We start from the raw sequence: 12,853 nt of genomic DNA on the forward strand, positions 1-12,853 counted from the left end.
TATTGAGCACACTTATAAATTCAACTTTCATAGAGAGTCTATTGGGTACACTTTAAGTTCAGCTTTCAGAGGGATGCTATTGGGTACACATATAGATTCAGCTTCCAAATGCACTTCTAAATCAAACTTTCACCCAGAAGTTATTGGGTATACTTCTAAATTCGACTTCTAAGTGCACTTCTAGATTCAACTTTTTCACAGAGGGGATATTGGTCACACTTCTAGATACAACTTTCACAGAGATGCTATTGGGTACACTTCTGAATTCATAGAGGGGCTATTGGGCACACTTCTAAATACAACTTTCTATGAGAGGCTATTGGGCACAGTTCTAAATACACAGATGGGCTTTTGAGTACACATTTAAGTTCAACTTTCCACAGAGAGGCTATTGGGAATGCTTCTAAGTTCAACTTTTAAAGAGTGGTCATTGGGCACCTTTCTGAATAAACAGAGGGGGTATTGGGCACACACCCGAAATGTTGAAGGTTGAGAGGCAGGGTAGTATGGCAAGAAGTAATTGCTTCTGTCCCCACCCTTGCTGCACTTACTTGTTGGTGGCTTCTTGCTTCTCCTGCGGATTCCTGTAGATACGATCTGGAGCCGTCTCTGCAGGAGCCGTCCTTTGCCTCTGGTCCTTAGCCGATGGGCTGCCGGGCAGAGAGCTGCCCTTGGAGGACCAGCAATGAGTGCAGTTCTTCTTGTCGGTCCAATCACGTGCGGTGGGCGGTCCGGGAGGTGGGAGGGAGGGGAACCAGGAAGCGGGTGCGGGGACGGAGCAAGGAGCGCGGCAAGGGGGTTTAGGGCCTGGGGGCACACAGAGATTTACAAATTGGCACAAATGAGCCCAATATTAGGCAAAAGGCTTGGCAATACTTACTCCTCAGCCACGATGGAAGTGGCGCTCGAGGACACACGCAGGTCGCTAGAGTGCAAATGTGCAGGGCAAAAGGCTGCGTACAAGTGTGCATGCCACCTTTTGCCCTGGACATTTGCACTCCACTGTGCAAATTAGTAAATGCTGCTTCCCATGCACGCATGGTAGTCAGCGTGTAATTGTAAACGCTGCTTCCCATGCACGCATGACTGGCATTTAATTGTACATGCTGCCTGGCAGATGAGCATGGCAGGCAGCAGCATGTACAATGGTTCCCTATGACGCATGTCTAAAGCCAGCGGCCCCCATAGGGCTCCCCACTATTTGCGCTGACATGAAAATGAATGCCAATGCAAATGCTGGGGCATTTTATGCCTGGGAGGCGGCAGAAATGCAAGTTGTGTGGCGCCGCTCCTCTCTGCCATATAAAGGAATGAAATTGTGGCGTGGAGGTAAATGAAAGGTGTGGAAGCCTTACGCAAGGCTTTTGCACCTTTTATTCATGTTATGCCACTGATGAAAATGAGCTCCATTGTGTTTCAGGCACCCTGCTAACCTGAAGCTGTTCACCTCCTCACTGCATTCTTTTGACTTTAGTTTAGTTTATTGATCTCTTGTTAGGCGCTTATACACAAATGATTCAGTTTCAAAGCACCCACAGGGCAGCATGAAGGGAACATGGGATTGCAGTACAATTAAAATATACAGAAAAACAGTGGCGGGGGGGGGGGGGAGCCGAACCTACTGTGCCTTGTGAGTATACAGAATGTGCATTTATTAAAATGTAAGCACCCCAAGGGCTCTGCGGTAAGTCAAGGGGCCTCAAACATCACAGGCCCCCTGCAGCTGGCCTTGCATGCATGGTAGGGGGAACCATATGAGTTCTGGGCCCCCTGCAGCCGGCCTTGCATGCACAGCAGGGGGAACGGTGTGAGCTCTGAGCCCCCTGCAGCCGGCCTTGCATGCACGGCAGGGGGAACGGTGTGAGCTCTGGGCCCCTGGCAGCTGGCCTTGCATGCACGGCAGGGGGAAGCGTGTGAGCTCTGGGCCCCTTGCAGCTGCCCTTGCATGCATGGCAGAGGGAACTGTGTGAGCTCTGAGCCCCCTGCAGCCAGGCTTGCATGCACGGCAGGGGGAACGGTGTGAGCTCTGGGCCCCTGGCAGCCGGCCTTGCATGCACAGCAGGGGGAAGCATCTGAGCTTTGGGCCCCTTGCAGCCGCCCTTGCATGCACGGCAGGGGGAAGCGTGTGAGTTCTGGGCTCCCTGCAGCCGGCCTTGCATGCACGGCAGGTGGAACCATGTGAGCTCTGGGCCCCCTGCAGCCGGCCTTGCATGCACAGCAGGGGGAACCGTGTGAGCTCTGGGCTCCCCGCAGCCGACCTTGCATGCACGGCAGGGGGAACCGTGCAAGCTCTGGGCCCCCCGCATCCGGCCTTGCATGCATGGCAGGGGGAACGGTGTGAGCTCTGGGCCCCCTGCAGCCACCCTTGCATGCACAGCAGGGGTAACCGTGTGAGCTCTAGGCTCCCCGCAGCCGGTCTTGCATGCACAGCAGGGGTAACCGTGTGAGCTCTGGGCTTCTGCAGCCAGCTTTGCATGCACGGCAAGGGGAACCATGTGAGCTCTGGGCCCCCCGCAGCCGGCTTTGCATGCACGGCAGGGGAACCGTGTGAGCTCTGGGCCCCCTGCAGCCACCCTTGCATGCACAGCAGGGGGAACCATGTGAGCTTTGGGCTCCCCGCAGCCGGTCTTGCATGCACGGCAGGGGGAACTGTGTGAGCTCTGGGCCCCCTGCAGCCACCCTTGCATGCACAGCTGGGGGAACCATGTGAGCTCTGGGCCCCCTGCAGCCACCCTTGCATGCACGGCAAGGGGAACTGTTTGAGCTCTGGGCTCCCCGCAGCCGGTCTTGCATGCACAGCAGGGGGAACTGTGTGAGCTCTGGGCCCCCTGCAGCCACCCTTGCATGCACAGCAGGGGGAACCGTGTGAGCTTTGGGCTCCCCGAAGCCGGTCTTGCATGCACGGCAGGGGGAACCGTGCGAGCTCTGGGCCCCCTGCTGCCGCCTTTGCTTGCACGGCAAGGGGAACCGTGTGAACTCTGGGCCACCCGCAGCCAGCCTTGCATGCATGGCAGGGGGCACCGTGTGAGCTATGGGCTCCCCGCAGCCGACCTTGCATGCACGGCAGGGGGAACCGTGCAAGCTCTGGGCCCCCCGCATCCGGCCTTGCATGCATGGCAGGGGGAACGGTGTGAGCTGTGGGCCCCCTGCAGCCAGCCTTGCATGTACGGCAAGGGGGACCATGTGAGCTCTGGGCCCACTGCAGCCGGCCTTGCATGCACGGCAGGGGGAACGAGCTCTGGGCCCCCTGCAGCCGCCCTTGCATGCACGGCAGGGGGAACGGTGTGAGATGTGGGGCCCCTGCAGCCGGCCTTGCATGCACAGCAAGGGGGACCATGTGAGCTCTGGGCCCCTGCAGCTGGCCTTGCATGCACGGCAGGGGGAACGGTATGAGCTGTGGGCCCCCTGCAGCCAGCCCTGCATGCACAGCAAGGGGGACCATGTGAGTTCTGGGCCCCCTGCAGCCGGCCTTGCATGCACAGCAAGGGGGACCAGGTGAGTTCTGGGCCCCCTGCAGCCGGCCTTGCATGCACGGCAGGGGGGAACGGTGTGAGCTGTGGGCCCCCTGCAGCCGGCCTTGCATGCACAGCAAGGGGGACCATGTGAGCTCTGGGCCCCTGCAGCCGGCCTTGCATGCACAGCAAGGGGGACCAGCTGAGTTCTGGGCCCCCTGCAGCCGGCCTTGCATGTACGGCAGGGGAACCCTGTGAGCTTTGGGCCCCTGCAGCTGACCTTGCATGCACTGGCAGGGGGAACGAGCTCTGGGCCCACCGCCATATCTAGTCGGAAGCACAGGCTCTCTCCCCGGCCCCCGCCTCTCCTCGCCCTCCTTCAGGGCTCAGTTACAGGAAAGCGAAACTCCGAGCTCGAGGGACTTTCCTGGCGGGTGGGGCTTCCCCGGGGTCATGAGCGGGCCAATGGGTGCCGAGCACGCCCCGACCTCACCCGACTGCATGCATCACAACCCCCCCACGAGAGTCTGCGAGGGACAGTGCAGACTGGAGAAGCAGCCCGAGCAGGAGCAGGAGCAGGCCAGTTACTACAGGTACAGCACTGCACTCGCCGGGGGTGGGGCGGGGGGGAACTATACCTGCACTATTGCCTTCACCTCCTCCAGGTTGCGTGTAGCCCTGTACCTTCTACGACCCCCCCCCCACGATATTACTGGAGGGGTAGTATATTACCCCCCCCCTCCCCTCCAGTGAGGTGGGGTGAGGGGATAGGCAATAGTTTAATTACCAGCGATTGCACAGGCTGCACTCACCCATGAGAAAAGGGGGCAGGGGGGCGGCTCAGTATTAACTTTGTTAAGTGCAACAGCACTGCACCGCACCGCACCGCACCTGTGAAGCGTAGGAACATGTAAATCACTTTCTCTGAGAATTGCTGGGGTTTGATTGACTGCACCTGGGAAGCTTGGGGGGGGGGGTAAGGCCAAGTACCGCACTTTAGCTTGGGGTATGCACTATGCATCCTGGCTAGGACAGAGGACCCACCGCCACCTGGGCTGTGGACACCCGCCGTTTGAGGAGGTGGGGGCTTAAATGGTCCACTCACTCCTGCTTGCTCGGGGTGGGGTGCTAAAGAGAGCGCTGTGCGTGTGCACACGGGAGCAGCTGCGTGCTTTGTACTGTGTGCTGGTGTTGTGTTCTCCCCGTGGCATGCACACGGCACATGAAGGCAGTGCAGGCCAGCACACGCTAGAGAATACAGGGGCACGTGAAGGGGCCAATCACCCATTACTGAGCCCCACCCAGTGTGCGCCTAGGCAGGGGTGTGCGTGGGGTGGGGCGGCGCGTGGGCGCGCTATCTGCGGGAATGTTGTGGGGAAGGCAGGTGCAAAAGGGGGCGGATTGAAGGAAGGGATGGAGCAAAACAGGGGGTCCTTTGTGCACTTAGTTTGGGAATGTGCTGTATTTTCAGCAGCGATGGTGGTTTAGGCCTACACTCGGTTTTGTAGGGAGGGGAGGAGGTAGGGGGGAGACACGAACACAAATCCATGAGATGCCAAGTCGCCCACAGTGCACAGGAGTATTTTCCAACATGTTTCATAATTAATTTGCCCAGTATATGCTAGTGTCAAAAAATGTCCATACCGACTGCCCACACGTCTGTTCTGGGGCACTGATATATGGCAGTATTGCCACATACACAAAATACTCATGGTTGCTTTTCCCATAAAGCCAGTAATGATGCCACAGGAAAACATGGGCATGCGGCGCTGCCAATGTATGCCAGTAATGATGCCACAGGAAAACATGTTCATGCGGCGCTGCCAATGTATGCCAGTAATGATGCTACAGGAAAACATGTTCATGCAACTCTGCCAATGTATGCCAGTAATGATGCTACAGGAAAACATGTTCATGCGCCTCTGCCAATGTATGCCAGTAATGATGCTACAGGAAAACATGGGCATGCGGCGCTGCCAATGTATGCCAGTAATGATGCTACAGGAAAACATGTTCATGCGGCTCTGCCAATTTATGCCAGTAATGTATGCCAGTAATGATGCTACAGGAAAACATGCTCATGCGGCTCTGCCAATTTATGCCAGTAATGTATGCCAGTAACGATGCTAAAGGAAAACATGTTCATGCGGCTCTGCCAATGTATGCCAGTAATGATGCCACAGGAAAACATGTTCATGCGCCTCTGCCAATGTATGTCAGTAATGAAGGTAGAAGGAAACATGTTCATGCGGCTCTGCCAATGTATGCCAGTAATGATGCTACAGGAAAACATGTTCATGCGCCTCTGCCAATGTATGCCAGTAATGATGCTACAGGAAAACATGTTCATGCACCTCTGCTAATGTATGCCAGTAATGTATGCCAGTAACGATGCTACAGGAAAACATGTTCATGCGGCTCTGCCAATGCATGCCAGTAATGTATGCCAGTAACGATGCTACAGGAAAACATGTTCAAGCGGCTCTGCCAATGTATGCCAGTAATGATGGTAAAGGAAAACATCTCTGCCAATGAATTCCAGTATCCCCCTGTAAAATATCTCTTTTGGCTTGGCCTTAATGCTAACAAAAAAAGGCATGCCACAGTAAGAAAGCATTTCCTTGCTGGCTACAAAAATGCCCCACAACCCCACCCTTACAAGAATACTCATGTTGTATTTGTCCCCTAACAACAGTAATCCCATACCATAGTAAGAAAACATTGGCTTGTGGGCTGCACAAATGCCTGCCCTTCCCCATGCAAGAACCCCCCCCATTTTGGCTTTACCCTTAATGTTAATTACAATTCTGTGCCACAGTATTAAAAGATAGGGGCTGCCAGCCCCATTTTAGTACGCTCACTCCAAGCCTTTAACATTAACCAAAGCCATAACTGGATATATTAAATACACCCTAAAACCTCTGCTGATGGATACAGAAAGTCCTGTACACGACACAACACACTTCCTCAGAAGAATACAAAAATAGACTATGTACCCTCCCCCCACACCCCAGATACACTCCTGGTCACACTGAATGTCACTGCGCTTCAGTCCAATATTCCACATGAAGGTGAAGATGAAATACCTCTAAAAAGGGAATTCCAAGATGGACGCCACAACCGCAGCTATCGCAGATCTCATGAGATTCATACTCGCGCACATCGACAACCACGATCCAGGTGATCCAAAAGAACAAACAGCCGTCAGGAGGGTTAGGGTTCCGATTGACGTACCCAAGCCCTCATGGCTTGGGCTAAGACTGCAGTCTATGCCTCAATGGAGACAAGACCGAGATTCTCATCTTGGGCCAAAAAACAACATTGACAAACTTAAAGGACACCTACTCCAGCTTTAACATAGACAACACCGTCATCCCCGTCCTAAAGTCTGTCAAGACTCTCTGTGTCCACCTCGCGCCACGCTCTCTATGAATAAGCAAGTCAACTCCATAGCCTCAGCCTCCGCCCTAAGCATCAAACTCTTAAACGCCATCAAACCCTTCCTAACCAAGCCAATCTGTCTATCCATCGCCAGAGCCACTTTAGGCGCGAAGTTAGACTACTGCAACTCACTCCTTGCAGGCACGTCCGTAAATAACTTGAACAAGCTACAGACCACACAAAACAATGCACTCAGGGCAGCCCTAGGTATCCCAAGAAGGGACCCCATCACCCAAGCAAGACAAGCAGCACACTGGCTCCCAGTCAAAGACTGCATTACATTTAAAATTCTCACCACAGCCCACAATGCATAAACAACACAGCCCCGGCCTACCTCGCTGAAACTCTCACGAAAACCACATCAGATAGACCCATCAGATCCCTCTATGCTAACCTACTCACCATTCCCCGCATCAACAAAGCAAATGCTGGGTGGATAGGATTCCCCTATCTAGACCCAAGTTGTGGAACACCCTTCCCACTTCCCTACGAGCTGAACCCTCGCTACTCACCTTTCGGAAGAATCTGAAAACCTCTCTCTTCAACTAACTCAACCACCATCCACTGTAACTAGCGCCACTGTACCAAGCGCAAAACCTGACCATGGATATGTAACTAAGCAACAGCTAATGTAACAAATTGCAAAAAATGTTCACTGTGTTATGTAACTAAGCTAATCCTGCATGTAACAAGCGCCACGTTGCTTACGGGCTGCTGTGCGCTCTACAAATGTGAATAAATAAATAAAATAAATAAATTGGTGCTGACCCTGAATTTAAAAAAAAGCCAAATACCCAGGTCAAAGCACACAGTGTGTATTGGTCTAAACCAAGCCAAACCACTACATAGTGCACAGGGCTGCGCTCAATTGCCCATGTGTGCACAACTGGTATTTTAGGCCTGCCTTGTGGTCATCCCAAAACACAGGCATGACACAAAAACAATATGGGCACGAGTAGGACTTAGAAAAACACAAAGAAGTTGCATGGACTGCAAATACAGTAAAACCGCTGCACACCTGGTGAAGCTAACACTAAATGACACCTGCCACCAACGCACTCACCAACACCAAACACCAATGCAGGCTTTAACAGTCACCCAACCTGCCACAGCCCACTCATCAACACCAAACACCAATGCAGGCTTAAACCAAACACCAATGCAGGCTTAAACAGTCACCGACCCTGCCACCAACCCACTCACCAACACCAAACACCAATGCAGGCTTAAACAGTCACCCAACCTGCCACCAGCCCACTCATCAACACCAAACACCAATGCAGGCTTATTCAGTCACCCAACCTTCCACTGGCCCACTCATCAACACCAAACACCAATGCAGGCTTAAACCAAACACCAATGCAGGCTTAAACAGTCACCGACCCTGCCACCAACACCAAACACCAATGCAGGCTTAAACAGTCACCCAACCTGCCACCAACCCACTCACCAACACCAAACACCAATGCAGGCTTAAACCAAACACCAATGCAGGCTTAAACAGTCACCGACCCTGCCACTAACCCACTCTCCAACACCAAACACCAATGCAGGCTTAAACAGTCACCCAACCTGCCACCAGCCCACTCATCAACACCAAACACCAATGCAGGCTTATTCAGTCACCCAACCTTCCACTGGCCCACTCATCCACACCAAACACCAATGCAGGCTTAAACGAAACACCAATGCAGGCTTAAACAGTCACCGACCCTGCCACCAACACCAAACACCAATGCAGGCTTAAACAGTCACCCAACCTGCCACCAACCCACTCACCAACACAAAACACCAATGCAGGCTTAAACAGTCACCCAACCTGCCACCAGCCCACTCACCTACACAAATGCAGGCTTAGTCACCCAACCTGCCACCAGCCCACTCAGCAAACACCAATGCAGGCTTATTCAGTCACCCAACCTGCCACTGGCCCACTCAGCAAACACCAATGCAGGCTTATTCAGTCACCCAACCTTCCACTGGCCCACTCACCAAACACCAATGTAGGCTTATACAGTCACCCAACCTGCCACCAGCCCACTCACCAAACAACAATCCAGGCGTATACAGTCACCCAACCTGCCACCAGCCCACTCGCCTCCACCAATGCAGGCTTATACAGTCACCCAACCTGCCACCGGCCCACTCACCAAACACCAATGATGGCTTATACAGTCACCCAACCTGCCCTCAGCCCACTCACCTACACCAATGCAGGCTTGGACTATACAGTAACCCAACCTGCCACTGGTCCACTCACCAAACACCAATGCTGGCTTTTACAGTCACCCAACCTGTCACCAGCCCACTCACCAAAAATCAATTCAGGCTTATACAGTCACCCAACCTGCTGCCAGCCCACTCATCAACACCAATGCAGGCTTAAACAGTCACCCAACCTGCCACCAGCCCACTCGCCTACACAAATGCAGGCTTAGTCACCCAACCTGCCACCAGCCCACTCGCCTACACCAGTGCAGGCCTGCTTATACAGTCACCCAACCTGCCACCAGCCCACTCGCCTACACCAGTGCAGGCCTGCTTATACAGTCACCCAACCTGCCACCAGCCCACTCGCCTACACCAGTGCAGGCCTGCTTAAACAGTCACCCAACCTGCCACCAGCCCACTCATCTACACCAATGCAGGCTTAAACAGTCACCCAACCTGCCACCAGCCCACTCACCTACACAAATGCAGGCTTTTACAGCCACCCAACCTGCCGCCAGCCCACTCATCAACACCAATGCAGGCTTAAACAGTCACCCAACCTGCCACCAGCCCACTCACCTACACCAATGCAGGATTATACAGTCACCCAACCTGCCACCAGCCCACTCACCTACACAAATGCAGGCTTAGTCACCCAACCTGCCACCAGCCCACTCGCCTACACCAGTGCAGGCCTGCTTAAACAGTCACCCAACCTGCCACCAGCCCACTCATCTACACCAATGCAGGCTTAAACAGTCACCCAACCTGCCACCAGCCCACTCACCTACACCAATGCAGGCTTAAACAGTCACCCAACCTGCCACCAGCCCACTCACCTACACCAATGCACGCTTATACAGTCACCCAACCTGCCGCAGGCCCACTCGCCAAACACCAATGCAGGCTTAAACAGTCACCCAGAGGCCAAAATAAGGTGCTAAAAAGAACAGCCGTCCTAGAAGCCATATCGTCTACCATATACTTTAACAAGGTTTGCAGTGGCAGTTGGACTCCTTAAGATGTCACTCTGACCACAAGTCCACGATCCTCAACACTAAAAGGTTTAGTGGCCCAGGAAAGGGAACCGCAGAGCTTCACGCATGGAATTCTGCTGCACTACTGCCCCTGATCTACCAGGCCCTGGGTATATATCCCTCATAATCCAGAGAGCGCAAAAATGATTACCTCTAGCGCTTACACTTAATTATAATATACATATTTATTTATTATACACAGCATTCTTTAAAAAGCAGTAACATCAATCCCAAATTAGGATTCAAATAAAGTGAAGAATGAAGCAGTTGAGGTCAGTATAACCCTTATTTTGTATCACCTTTGCAGTATTGAGTTATTGAGGAGGGAAAGGTTAGGGTTAGATCAGAACAGACTGATATTCTATACAAAAAAACATTCAGATTCTCCCAAAGGGATGCAGGCAGCCTTTTATCCCAGCATTAAGAGTGTTCAACAATTAAAACCTGTAAGGGAACAAGCACTGCCAAAGCCAATAGGTTCAGTAGGAGGCATTTACGGAGCCAGGCAGCCAAAGTCTTCTAAAAAGAAATCGCAGAAACTCAAGGAGTCACCTTGAAGAAGCACAAGCTGAAAGGCCAGTGCAAGTGAGTTGAGGTCAACTCAGAGTAGGGTTAAATAGCACTCCCAAGTTGGCAAGCACCCGAAAAGGCAAAAGGATATTATACCCCACGCCCCACAGGACCTATGAACTAAAGAAGTTGTTCCAGCTGGATGCCTTCTGGATGCAATGCAGTAGAGCCTTGTTCCTGGTCCTTGGTCATGGTGATGAAAGTGAGGATGTCTGGCGGGCTCCTGTGGCAGCATTCGAGAGAGGGACTCAGCAGCAATGGTTTTCCATCGATTCAGCAGCTTTTTGTGGTTTTGGCGCCTTTTTGATCACTGCCAAAGAAGAACGAACAGCTCATGTTAGCAGTTCCTTGATCCCTCGGTCCTGGACTCTGGTGAGGGGGCTTCAGAAGACAATGCACTCACAGATGGTCAAGGTACTGCGGGTATTGGTATTCTGCAGCCTAGGAAAGTCGCAGCAAGTAGGGGGTGCCCCAAAATAGTTTGTCTTGATGCTAGTTGGTCCCACCAGCCTAAGAGAGAAAGTCATCCTGTACATGTCTTCCCTGTCGATTCTGGGTCAGTACAGCTGCAAGGCTTCACCGGGCACTTCGCTGTCCATGGGGGTGCTGCCGGCGTCTACTGTTGTCTTCTGCTTCGGATGTTGTCCTCTCTTTTTATGCAAGTTCCCATTCATTCACATCCCTAGGCTGTCAATCACACAGCAGGGTGGCTGTTTGACAGCCGGCCAATAGGAACTGGTTTCACACAGGCACACACCTAGAGAAAAAGGACAGGGAAGTTTCGGGCCCCCCCCCCCCTCAGTTCCTGACTTTCCAGACACACTGGAGCCTGGGCGGGTTTCAGGGCTGAAGCCTGCCAAAGGCAAAACGCACAAAGGACTCAAACCTGATTCAAACGATAGAGTAAAAGCCCAGAAGAAACTAACTGACAAGACATGGCGAAAAAAGAAGACAGGGTCCATTTTGGGAAAATGGTCACCCGTGCGTGCAGCACTGCAGCTGAGGTATCAGCCTGCAGATACATGTCAGTAGGTAGTAAAAAGAAAAGATATCACTGTCACCAGCCATTCAAGTGAGTCAGTTTAACAAAATGTTACATTGGGAATGGGTTAAAGGAGTTACTATTTAACCACCAGCACTCCACACAGGGGGCATGCGCTGGTCCTAAGTAAGCAAGGGGTCATCTTACTATTTTTGGGAACAGTAGTTCACCCAAGAAAATATAGTTAACCATTAAGAGAAGTCCAAGGGACTTCTCAGTGGCACTGCACAGAAGGTGCTGTGTGTCACAATGCAAAAGCAGATGCCTATGGAGTTTATCTGACTCTATAAAACAGTAAGGAACAGGGAAAATTATAGTCAGGAAAACGCATGAGTGAGTGAGAAAAAGGTCCCACTCACTCAGGAGTGAAAATTAAAAAGCCCAGAGTCCATCAAAAGAGCTGGGAGTCTCTAAGGTTAAAGGGAATTGGTACAGAAAGGAAAATTCTCCCTAACAGAAGGGGGACCAACCTTCAGGAAATCCTTGTTCAACCCTCTGAACCTGTATAAACTGGTTAATTGGCTTGGTGTCCCAGTCCTTCAGTTCCTTAATCAGAACATACATGATGTTTTGGGAGATACACAACCAATGTATGACACGCGTCTGCAGCTGGTGTAACCTCAGGTCATCAAATACTAGATTAGAACTTAGCTCGTAGCTCTGCAAGAACCTCGTTCAGGGTCTCCCTCTTAAGCTATTTCCCGGAATCCTCCTGTGGGTCCTCGACTATGTTTTTGTCCTCTGCTGCCCTTCTTAGTGCCCGTCTTAGAGATTTTTCCATTAATGTTGGCCTTGATCGATTCATGGGAACATTTGGAACTCCAGCCAGAAAGGGTTGTGGCACAGTAGGTGCGAAGAGCATTGGGCAGGAGTTGCCAGAGCTGGTAGTTCAGTGATAGGTGGCGGCTGAGTTTGGGATGCAGGAGCCGGTGAATCAGGAGCAGGCAGGATAGGAGCCGGGGCCCTGAGAGCCACTGGCACAGGATGTGCAAGAGCAGCCAGGTCATAGGGGTCCACAGCATCTTCCGTGTTGCAGTGCAATGGATTGTGGGGCACTGGTAGTTGCCGCAGCTGTAGGGTGTCTAGCATGATTGTGCCGA

General features: G+C 52.5%; 1 protein-coding gene across 2 annotated transcripts in view; it reads left to right on the forward strand.

The window, feature by feature from the left end:
* Positions 1-12,853, forward strand: part of LOC138498142 (uncharacterized) — a 307,816-nt gene that overhangs the window by 239,875 nt on the left and 55,088 nt on the right. Inside the window, exon 1 of one of the 2 annotated variants that reach the window (XM_069622019.1) lies at positions 3,805-4,045. The exons of the other annotated variant lie outside the window; for it this stretch is intronic. The gene's annotated coding sequence lies outside the window, so the exon portion shown is untranslated. Of the gene's footprint in view, positions 1-3,804; positions 4,046-12,853 lie in introns of those variants that run through there. 2 annotated transcript variants of the gene reach the window in all.

The sequence above is a fragment of the Ambystoma mexicanum genome, chromosome 5q, assembly GCF_040938575.1.
Source record: "Ambystoma mexicanum isolate Mex_15411 chromosome 5q, UKY_AmexF1_1, whole genome shotgun sequence".
NCBI classification, from domain to species: Eukaryota; Metazoa; Chordata; class Amphibia; order Caudata; family Ambystomatidae; genus Ambystoma; species Ambystoma mexicanum.